Genomic DNA, 12,568 nt, shown 5'->3' with positions numbered 1-12,568 from the left:
CTTATTACATTGTTGGAGCTGACATCTCATTGTGGCTTGTGCCTGGTATTTTGTTAAAACCCAAACATTAACAAGGACTCAAGGAAAATTGTAGCCTGTTCCTGTTTTCAGGAGTAGGTTTTTCTGATGATGAAAGAGAATTTAGAGACTTTTGTTTAAGCATACCCTGCAACACCGCAACTTGTAATTTTGCAATGGGTAGTAATGAGATTATCCTTCCCTGGCCCTCCTCATCTGATTTCTACTTGCTGTCCCTCTTGACCTAAAAGTGTGGGGGGAAAGATGTTCTTTCTCTCCCATATTTTTACTTTGCCTTGAATATATATCCACACCAGTTTACCTTAATAAAAAATGTGAAAATATTTAAATGAGAATGTTTTGCGGGTGAAACCCGCTTCATAAGTTGTATTTCTCCAGGTTCATCTTGTCTTCTGAGAGTCTTAGTGTGTAGTAAATAAGCAATTTGAGACTGACTCTCCAATCCAGTGAGAAGAAGAGAAAGAGAGAGAGAGAGAGAGAGAGAGAGAGAGAGAGAGAGAGAGAATATTGAGGTGGGTGACAACGTGCTAGTACCCCTCCTGAAATACATAAATAAATACCAGAACATATCCAGGAGTTCTCTTTAGGTATAGCTTTAAGGCTACGAGCTGAGGAGAAGCAAGGTTATGAAGGGAAGGGGTAAGCACGATGAGGCTGGGGAGTCAAGAAAGAACCAGGGCAGGAATGACCATGAGAAGGGCCAACCTGCTACATCACAGTGACAGAAAAGGTCTCCGTGGCCGTCTGACGCGTACTGTTGCCAGAAACTCTTGGAAGTATAGCTCAAAAAGGCGGAAGGACTCACTCTGGCTCACCGGCTCAGAGATTCAGGCTGGAGCCCATGTGTCAGGGGCACAGGGAATAAGGCCATCACTTTACAGGGGATAGAGACAGGAACTGGCAGGGACAAACTACTACCCAAGGGCCTCTCCCAGTGACCCACTTCCTCTAGCAGGCTCCCACCTGGTTTCCAGAACTTTATCATCAGCTGGGACCAAAGGCTTTAACACAAGAGTCCCTCATGGGCAGTTCAAGTTCAAACCCCAATGCTATACTTTAAATGGTTTTGTCACCCCACTATCCAAATGAGCCTGTACCTTTAAATGAACAAGAGCCAAGATGTAGCTAGAGGCTGATACATTTAAATTCCAGACTTCTGCATGTTGTTCATATTTAATGTTTCCAATTCTCATCTCTGAATCTTCATATTTCTCTTTCATATCCCATGTTACATTTACCCGAGGGCCTGTCTTTAAATAAGGGTCACACACCATTTCGTGCTGTAGTTCCCACTCTCTGTGACTAGACTAAACTTGACTAATGGGAGAGCTTCTTAATTGTTCCCAGTAATGCCTTTTCTGGCTCTTCTTTGTTCGCTGTGTGCATAGCCAAGGCAAAATGACAACTACTGGTGTGGGTGCTCCAGGATGGTCTGCCTGGTTTATTTCCCAGCTTTGAGTTATTAGTGGGTAAACTCAAGCGACCACTCTGTCCATGACCTCTAAATGAATTAACAGAGTTCTATCAGTAAGAGTAGGCAAGTTCCAATTTAGTTGATGGATTGCTGGTTTACAACAATTGCTTCAAATCTTCAGCCTTGTACGTAATTTACTTTTTGTTGTTGTTATTTTGGGGGAGCCAATGAGACAGGATTTCTGTGTGTAGCCCTAAGTGTCCTGAAACTGTAGATCCGGCTGGCCTCAAACGCAGAGATTCTCTTGCCTCTGCCCCCCCTGGGGCTGGGATTAAAGGTGTGTGGCACCACTGCTCAGCATCCTAATTTCCTTTGATCTGTGACTGTTCAGAGTCTGACCTGCCCTCTTGATACTGGGCTGACCCTGTATCAAGCCCCACTCCCTCTTGATATTGGGCTGACCCTGGGGTTACTTTAGCTATGGCCTTGTTAACAAAAGGAGTGAAAGCAAAAGCCTGGGGTATGTATAATGCTTGGGGCTTTCTTCCTTGAGTTTCTCCCAGCTGATAGATGTGTGTCTCAAGTAACCTTCTGAACGCTGAAATACACAAGAGCAGACACAAAGCTGAGGCTGGAGACCGGGCAGCTGTCAGACATACACATGAACCTGAATGGCATCTAATTGATAGTGGACTCTGAAGCAAAGCTTGCTAATCTGAAGCAGGTTTGCTCAGGCCTGAAGCAAGAAGTGGGCGACTGGAATTGGAGAGCGAGACGCTTGTGAAGAGCAGAGCTGTAGAGCTAAGCAGAGTCCAGAGCATATCTATAACTCGGAGAGTTTATTGTGGAATGAATACCCTAATCCCATTCTCTCCTGTGGACCCATTGCTGCAGTTGTTGGAGACTTGACAAGGATTTCATAAGTCACTCTTGTAGGGAAATTCTGTTCATTGATGCTCAGAACTAGGCTCTTATAAACTTCTGAAGGTCTGAGATCTTTCCTTTCCTTTCTGTGGTACACAGATTTGTAAAGTGATCCCAAGACTGGGATATGGCTCACTTTCAAGGGCCCTGGCCTTCCCTAAAGCTGAGGAAGGGCCTCTTGGATGGCGAACTGACTGCTGTATAATGAATGGTCTTTAGATCTGCACTAATTATGGGCTAAGTCTTGATACCCAGATCTAGAATATTTCTGTGAATAGACTCTTTCTGTTAATGCATGAGAGAAAACCCTTCATTTGCAGCCCATCTGCTTCTTTTGCAGGGAAACTGTGATCGATTCACTATCTGCACAAATCCCTTTGGGCCAAAATAGTCTGGCTGCTTGTTCTCAGAGGCTTGTTGCTTAATTGAACACACCTTATCACCGATGGTTAAGTGCCAACATCTGGTCTGTCTTCCTCCGGGATTCCATTATTGCTACTGAGATCAGAAAACCAAATTTTCAGGCGGTGTCATCCATCGTTATCTCTGGCTTACAGAGGAGAACCAGCTTGGGCTTTAGGACATATTGGTGGCCTTTGCATCAGTGTCTTGGTGGGGCAACCATTTTCATGACATGTGACTAGAGTCCATTCCAACCTTCAATTTACCATCTTTCTCTCCAGTGTTTCAGCATTTTGATTTTAGTGATGTAAATCTTAGTGATGTAGATCTTAGTGATGTAGATCATGGGTGTTTTTAGTAAAGGATTGGATAGTAAATATTGTAGATTCTTATCTCTTAATTGATTGCCTCTATCTTTTACTCAGAAACAAATCTCAGATAACATTGAAATAAGCAAACCTAGGCATGTTACTCTACAATTTTATTTACAAAATTAAGGCTTTGGTTGATGTATCGGAGCTTGCTGACCTCTGCTGTGGGTCCCTTTAGATCCTTCTTCAACTGGCTGACTTAAGAGGACTGTAACTTGGCTGCCATGCTTCTGATGGAGTGCATCCATTTTGACTCCTATATTGATTTAGCGGGATCAAGCTTTGGGCTTCATTCTTTTAGATGCAATCCTCTGAATCTATTTCCATATGTGCTTCCCAGCTCAGGAGCTCTTCTCTCCTTGTTAGTGTGCAAACTCTCTTTTGGGCCTGGCCTTTGAGTTGTCAGTTCTTTTGAGGGTCAGAAGTTCCTGTTGACCTCGACAAAGGTAGATCTCTGGGGGCAGCAGCTTTCCCTAGTCGATCATAAAAAGGCTCTAATTCAGCATTCAATTGTTTTCATCAGAGGAAATTCCTTCCTGGGGAAGAGTTTATGAAATTCTACAAACTAGGAATCTAGGGTTGTGGGCTCAAAATTCTTAGCCTCTGGGTTCTAGGAAGATGGCTGTGTCAGTAAGGTGCTTTTTTGTATAAATATGAGGACTTGAGTTCAGATCTCTGCACCTACATAAAAAGCCAGGTGAGAGGGAGTTACTCCTGTAACCCCTAAGTACTAGGAAGGTGAAAGAAGGGGGTCCCTGGAGTTTTCTGCCCAACCAATCTAGCTGAATGGGTGAGCTGTAGGTTCAATGACAGACCCAGTCTCAAAAAATACGGTAGAGAAAGAGTGGGAAAGACACTTAGCATTGACCCCTGGTTTCTACCCATCTGTCCTATGCCATAATTTAGGCTAGTTTTTCTTCTATGGGACTCTACATTTGGAAATGTTGATCAATTAATTACTAACTGCAGTAATGCAGAACTTAAGGCTAGATTTTCAGACTTTCAAATGACAAATGTTTATTTTGAAGATAATTAAAAAAGAGATTATTGAAGGACAGGGAAGGGCATAAAGGAAACACTAAAGGTAATGCACCACTCAAAGGCTAATTGTATTGGGGCCTCTTCCCCATCTTAGGTTTACAGTGGCCAGGAGAGGGAGCACAGGAAGACACAGGGAGTTGCACAGGAACCATCACTGACAGGAGCCATGATCCGGTAGAGGAGAAATCTGGTGCACAACCCAAGAGGAAGAGTCCAGAAATTCATACGATAGCCCCATTCCTACTTGTTTTCTACTTTTTATGATGATGTTCACTAGCTGAAACCAATTGGAAGCCCCTTGATGAAATCCATTCTACTACCCAAGACACATGGCAGGAAGGGGAAGGCTGAGGGTAGAGAATGAATTTGGAAGAATACATGGAGAACATTATCCAGCACACTAAAATTCAGTTTCTTGGTGCTACATAATAAGAAAAATAACCTTGCCTGTCTCATAGATTTCCTGTGGGAATGAGATTTCTTGAAGCAATGTAGAATTCTTAGGTGAGGACTTAGCATGATACAAACCTTTTCTACTTTTGATCTACCATCGGCCTGATAGCTAAAAGCTTAGCTATCCATTTTTTTCTAAAGGGTATTTTTCTCTTGGTATTTTCCAATAGTGAATTATAAGCTCTTTCCTTCAATGAAAGAACTCCCTGAAATAAAAAAGGAGAGGAGCTGAGACACTTTATCAATGGGAATAATGACACCATAGAATATTATGGTCATAAAGGGAAGAGTATAAAGAAACGTGTTCTGAAAAATTCTACAGCAGCCAGATGGTTCAGAAGGTGAGGGCTCACGTCACCAAGGCTGCCAGTCTGAGTCTGATGTCTGGGATGTGCATGGGTCTTCTGCAAGTTGTTTTCTGATCTCCACATGTACACCATTGCATCCCACCCAGAGAAAATAAATTAAAAAAAATTCAACTAGTCTGTGCCTTAAATATTTGCGGCGTGTGCTTCCAATGAGTGGTGAGAGAAATTTGACCAATTGAGAGGTTAGAAGTGGCAGTGCCATGCAATCAGAGGGAGGAAAAGATTTGATAAAGATGTCACTTTTAGATCTGGAATCAAGTACAAACCAATGGGAACAGATGATTTTATACAATTGTAAATGTTCAGAAACAAAACTTGTGTACATATATTTATATATACATTACTTAACGTGTGTGTGTGTGTGTGTGTGTGTGTGTGTGTGTGTGTATGTACTTTTCTCTGAACTCTTTACATTGAGGCATTATACCCCTTTTTTCTTAATAATTTGTATATATTTCCTAAGAAATTAAATGCTTATTTTAAAAGAATCAGAAACTTAATATTTGTACAATACTATTACTGACTTTATGCATATTCAAATTTCTTTAATTTTCATCTCCAGTCTAGGAACACAGTGGCTTACAGCTTTGGTTTCAATGTCTAGAACATTTCTTCATCATCCCATTGTCTTCACTGACAATTCTGGGCATTTCCTGATATTTTATTTAAGTATAAAATTATATCACAGATAACTCTTAATTAGGGATTATCTGATGTCTCTTTATTTTAGCTACTGTAATGATTAGCACTGATTGCCAGCTTAACAGGATCTAGAATCACCTAAAAGAAGCCTTCATGTTTATCTTAGACTTTCATTGGTGTGAAGAGACACCATGATCAGACAGCTCTTACAAAGAGAAACATTTAATTGGGCCTGGCTTACAGTTTCAGAGGTTCAGTCTATTATCATCGTGCCCAGGAACATGGCGGCAGGCAGGCAGATATGGAACTGGAGAAGCAGCTGAGAGGTCTACATGTTGATCTGAAGGCAGCAGAAGGGGACTGTGTTCCATGTTGGGTGGAGCTTGAGCATAGGAGACCTCAAAGCCCCCCTTCCCCACACCCGCTCACCACCGCTTCCTCCAACAAGGCCACACCCACTCCAACAAGGCCATACCTCCAAATTGTGCCACTCCCTGTGGGCTGAGCATTCAAACACATGAGTCTATGGGGACCATATCTATTTAAACCACCACAATGTCTGTGGATTATCTAGATTAGGTAAATCGAGGCAGGAATTTCCACTTTAACTGTGGGTGAAATTAATCCTGTGAGCTGGAGTCCTAGATAGCTTAAAGGGAAGAAGTGAGCTTAAATGTGTTAGCATTTGTTGACCTCTGACTTCCTGGCTGTAGATGCAAAAATGTGACCAGTCGGCTTCCTACAAATGCTGCCACGCCTTCCTTGCCTTGATGGACCAATCCCCAGAAATTGTAAACCAGATTAAAACCTTCTTTAGGTTGCTTTCATTAGCAATTTTTATCCCTGTCTGCTTCCCTCTGCCCTGTCTTCATCTCCCCTTCCTGTCTCATTTCTTCAACCTGTCTTCATTCCTCCTCCCTGTCCTCCTCCCTCTTTTCTATCCTCCTCCCTCCTCCATATCTTCCTCCCTCCTCCCTATTCTCCTCCCTTCTCCCTGACCAAGCCAGCTCAGTCAGTCAACAGGGTCTCAAGGGAGGGAGTGAGGATTAAAAAAAAAAAAACCTATTAGACAAAATCATAACATGACTCCAGACCATATAGAGGCTGGAGCAGCTTTATTTCTCTCCAGCCTGCTTATCTATTATTCTAGGTATAGCTAAAAAACATGGTCAGCTTTTAGATCAAAGACAAAGTAATGAAGCGTACTAGTAAACAAGATCACACAAGATAGTAATTAAGTAAAGTAGTAAGCAAAGAGATCACATAAGGAAGTAATTCAACAAAGTAGTAAACAGAGCCCCACGGTCACTGTTTCTAATACTATTATCTGAGCCTACTTCCTTGTCCGAGCCCAGTGACAAAAGCCAAATTCCTAAAAGTAGCACCAAAAGCTCTCAACACTGCCCTATCCTCATCTCTTCTCCCCATCGTCATCCCTCTTTCCTGTCCTCCCTCCTCCCTATTCTCCCTATCCTCCTCCCCCCTCCCTATCCTCCTCCCTATCCTCCTCCCCCCTCCCTATCCTCCTCCCTTCTCCCTATCCTCCTCCCTATCTTCCTCCCACCTCCCTATCCTCCTCCTTCCTCTCTGTCCTCCTCCCTCCTTCCTATCTTCCTCCCTATTCTCATCCCTCCTCCCTGTCCTCCTCCCTCCTTCCTATCCTTCTTCCCTGTCCTCATCTATCCTCTCTGCCTTCTTTATTTTCATTCTTTTCCTATTTTCCCTTCCTCTTTCACTTCCTCAAATGTTTACTGAATGCTGGACATCCCAGTTGTCAGTCACAGCTACTATTTCAAATGGTGAGGTGACTGACTGGGAAGAGTTTTCTGGGTCAGGCTATTCCTTGCTACTTCAGATAAACTCATTTCCTAGGCTTTACAGATTTCAGTATTTAACATCATTAGAGAATACATCAGGATAGCTTAGAACTGGGGTTCCCAGAAACTAGACCATTCCCCCTTCCTTCAGCCATCTTTGTATCAGAGCTTGGCTATACCCTTCCTTAACAGACCTGCTCTTTGCTAATGTCCTCTAATGCCCCAATAAAGCCTGCAGGCTGTGAGTTCACTGAGTTAGGATGAGCCTGTGGTTCTGAGAAGTACTGACCACCCAGAGGCATCTATAGCACAGGACCCTAGGCCTTCCTGCTGGGGTTTTGAAATTGACAAATATTGAATCCAGTCTCAAGATGCTTAACTTTTGACTGACTGACAAGCGTTGCTAGTGTTGTGGTTCTGGGTGAACTCTCCTAGTAAATGCCGGCTTACAATCCTGACACCTATCTGTTCTATCATCGGCAGCTGATGGTGTGGGTTTTAGTTAGAATACAGGTTATACTGCATAGCTGAGGAACTTTAAATATCACAACCCCATTGAAAGAGCAGCCAATTGTTTCTTTTGTTCTTGAGATTATAATAGCCTCATTTCTCCCATCTACTCTTTCTTGATCTCTTTCAATTTCCTGGCTTCCTTTCTTACTAATTGTCATTACACACACACACACACACACACACACACACACACACACATATATATTTTCTCTCACTCTCAATATTCCTTAGTTGCTTGTAGTTCTTCATGTATGTTGAGGTCGTGTGGTTTCTTTTCTTTTCTTTACTTTTCTTTTCTCTTTCTTTCTTTCTTTCTTTCTTTCTTTCTTTCTTTCTTTCTTTCTTTCTTTCTTTCTTTCTTTCTTTCTTTCTTTCTTTCTTTCTTTCTTCCTTCCTTCCTTCCTTCCTTCCTTCCTTCCTTCCTTCCTTTCTTTCTTTCTTTCTTTCTTTCTTTCTTTCTTTCTTTCTTTCTTTCTTTCAGATTTATTTATTTATTTTATGTATGTGAGTACATTGTAGCTGTCTTCAGACACACCAGAAGAGGGCATCAGATCCCATTACAGATGGTTGTGAGCCACCATGTCGTTGCTGCGAATTGAACTCAGGATCTCTGGAAGAACAGTCAGTGCTCTTAACTGCTGAGTCATCTCTTCAGCCCCGGTTGGTTTCTTTTTGTTATAAATATTTGGTGGTGAGTCTAGGCCTAAAAAATAGGTGCTAACTCTCAGTCCGTGCATCTCAACTCCAAGCTGATGAGAAGGGAGAAGGCATGGACCAGCCAGTGCTGACTCTAAGGAGACAACCTGGCTGTTCCTACTCCAACCCCCATCCCCACCACCACTATCACCAGGACCATCACTAGTCACATGTTGCTTCAGGGAGGCTGGACAGAAAGTTGCCATCTTGGTACTCAGATACTAAAAATATCACATAGCTTTTATTACAAAACTCAAATAAGAACGACCACACCATATTCTGGATGATAATTTGGTGGTGCTACTTCAAATAAGGTGCTTTAAGCAAATATATGGTATCTATAAGAGAGATTGATGGGAAGTTGAGGCCCGCATGTACATCTAATATGCTTGGGATAACTGAGTTTTGGTCTGATTTTGTAAACTAGTTCATGGAGATTTATTTCAGGATTTTAATATAATTATTAAAGATCCCAAGTACATTTATTGGTCTGAGGGCAGCTGTGTAGTAAGCAGTGTTCTTTAGTTGCTGAATGGATGTCTCTTCCAGTATCTTGTTCAGTTGGTGTTAGAACACATCTTATATTTAAGTTAATCTTTCCAGCTAGCATCTGCACTAATGAAAGGTTAAGAATCTAAGGGGATTCTTAGAATCTAAGAACAGTTTACTGAATTCAGGAGAGGTAATATTTCCATACTCTGGAAAGACTTTTATTGTGTACTGTAACTTTAAGCTTTTCAAAACCTATTTTTAATGATGGTTCTTAAAAGTTTTAACCCCCCCCCAATCTTTTAGCCCACCATCCACCAGAGGTAATGGGAAAGAAAGAGTATGGGGGAAGTGGACCTGCTTAGGAAGGTTCTTTGGAGCAACTTCCACTGTGTTATCTGGAAATCTACAGATCAGTTTACAGGTCAACAGTAGCAGCTTGGTCCACTAGAAAACACTTCACGGATACACCAGTAGTCCTATTCGGTAGTCAGGATAGCAAACATGAATCAGCAGAGATGGCACTACTTAGCAGAGACAGCCAGGCCTCTGCCTTGGCTCCAGTCAGTAGGAGGGACCAGGAGAAATGTCAGAAGAACTTCTCAGCTGTGTATGTTTTAGGGAAGCAAAGATCAGCAAAGATGTGAGACCCAAGCTTGCACAGATACCACTGTAAGCAAGCTTAGCTCAGTTCCTATCACTGTCTGTTGAGTTTTATTTATCCCTCCAAACATCATGTATCATCCAAGTGTCTTGCCTCAGCATCTGTGTCTATCTCAGTTGACATCACTCTGCCAAATCAGCTCAAGTCTGTGGAAGCAGCAAGAAACTTCAGCATACCACCAGTTTTTTGGTGCATTTCTCTCTATGCAGTCCTAAAAATGATGCTCACTTATGCAATGTAAGGCAGAAAAACACATTCGTGTTAGCTAAGAATTCATCACATGTCCTTTCTTTTTTTAAAACTAATAACATTTATTTTAAAATATACAACTCAGTATCGACTTTTTAAAAGTCATCAGAATAATTTATAATAGTTAAATGCCTCTTAAATATATGTGATATCTTCTAAAGCTAAAAGTAATATGCACTCGAGTCTCCAGGAAGTGCAAGAGGCCAACAGTACACCTGGAGGCCGGCTGGGAGCAAGCAGCATGCTCTGGTGAGTCTGGAGCTGCAGAGCTGGGGATCCAGCCCTGAGGCCTCTGGCCAGAGCCTTCAGGCCTCTGCTTTGGGATTGGGAACATCTTGGGCCACTGCACCCAGTCTCCAGGCAGTGCAGGAGGTCAGCTGTGCACCAGGAGACCAGCTGCGAAAAGGAAGCTTGCACTGGTGAGTCTAGCATTGACAACAAGACCAACTAACACCAGTGAGAACTAGATGGCAAAAGGCAAACGTAGCAACATTACTAACAGAAATCAAGGCAATATGGCAGCATCTGAACCCAATTCTCCATTAGCAGCATGTCCTGGATACTCCAACACTCCAGAAAAACAAGATTTGGATTTAAAATCACTGGTCATGATGCTGGTACAGGATCATATGAAGGACATAAATAAATCTCTTAAAGAAATTCAGGAGAAAATGGATCAAAAGTTAGAAGCCCTTACAAGGGAAACACAAAAATCATTGAAAGAAATTTGGGAGAATTCAGAAGCCAATAAAGAGGAAACTCAAAAATCACTTAAAGAAATACAGGAGAACTTTGGTCAACAAACTGAGGTCATGAAAGAGGAAACAAAAATCTCTTAAAGAATTACAGGAAAACACAAACAAGCAAGTGAAGGAGCTAAGCAAAACCATTCAGGATCTAAAATCAGAAGTAGAAACAACTAAGAAATCTCAAAGGGAGACAACTTTGGAGATAGAAAACCTTGGGGAGAAATCAGGGACCATAGATGCAAATATCAACAACAAAATACAAGAGATAGAAGAAATAATCTCAGATGCTGAAGATACCATAGAAACTATGGACTCAACAGTTAAAGAAAATGCAAAATGCAAAAAGCTAGTAACCCAAAACATCCAGGAAATTCAGGACACAATGAGAAGACCAAACCTAAGAATTATAGGCATAGATGAGAGTGAAGATTTACAACTTAAAGGGCCAGCAAATATCTTCAATAAAATTATGGAAGAAAACTTCCCTGACCTAAAGAGAGAGATGCCCATGAATATACAAGAAGCCTACAGAACTCCAAACAGACTGGACCAGAACAGAAGTACCTCCCATCACATCATAATCAAAACCCCAAATATACTAAGCAAAGAAAGAATATTAAAGGCAGTAAGAGAAAAAGGCCAAGTAACATATAAAGGAAGACCTATCAGAATCACACCAGATTTCTCACCAGAGACTATGAAAGCTAGAAGATCCTGGGCAGATCTCATGCAGACTCTAAGAGAACACAAATGCCAGCCAAAACTACTAAAAAAAAAAAAAAAAAAAAGCAAGATAGTAACCTTCTTTCATCAAACCCAAAAGAAGATAACCAATCACATTTTAAAAATAACATCAAAAATGACAGGAAGTAATAATCACTATTCTTTAATATATCTTAACATCAATAGGCTCAATGCCCCAATAAAAAGACATAGACTAACCGACTGGATACGTAAACAGGACCCTACATTCTGCTGCATACAGGAAACACACCTCAGTGTCAAAGACAAACACTACCTTAGAATAAAAGGCTGGAAGACAATTTTATAAGCAAATGGTCTCAGGAAACAAGCCGGAGTAGGGATTTTTGTGTTTCCTCTTTAAGGGCTTCTACTTGTTTACCTGTGTTCTCCTGTATTTCTTTAAAGGAGTTATTTATGTCCTTCTTAAAGTCCTGTATTGTCATCATGAGATGTGATTTTAAATCAAAGTCTTGCTTTTCTGGTGTGCTGGGGTATCCAGGGCTCGCTGTGGTAGAACTGGGTTCTGATGATGCCAAGTAGCTTTGGTTTCTGTTGCTTATGTTCTTGCCTTTGCCTCTCTCCACCTGGTTATCTCTGGTGTTAGCTTGTCTTGCTGCTCTGACTGTGGCTTGTCTCTCCTGAAAACCTGTGTGTCAGTACTCCTGGGAGACCAGTTCTCTCCAGGAGGAATTTAAGAATGGAGAGCTGTGGCACCGGGTCAGCTCTGGTGTGGAGATAGAAACTGGAAGGATCTTGTCCCCGGATGTTCCTTGGTTCCCGTGTCCTCATGGCTCTGGCAGGTCCCTCTGAACAGAAATGGTGGTCTTACCTGTGCTCACAGGCATGTCCACACTCCTTGGAGACCAGGTCTTTCAAGGCAGTATTTGGATATGGAGCGCTGTGGCACAGGATCAGCTCTGGGTACAGATGGAAACTGGAAAGATCCTGTCCCAGGCTATTCCTTGGTTCCTACGTGTCCTTTCACACGCTTGC

Source organism: Apodemus sylvaticus, chromosome 21 (genome assembly GCF_947179515.1).
Source record: "Apodemus sylvaticus chromosome 21, mApoSyl1.1, whole genome shotgun sequence".
In the NCBI taxonomy this organism is placed as follows: Eukaryota; Metazoa; Chordata; class Mammalia; order Rodentia; family Muridae; genus Apodemus; species Apodemus sylvaticus.
This window is presented reverse-complemented; position numbering follows the sequence as displayed.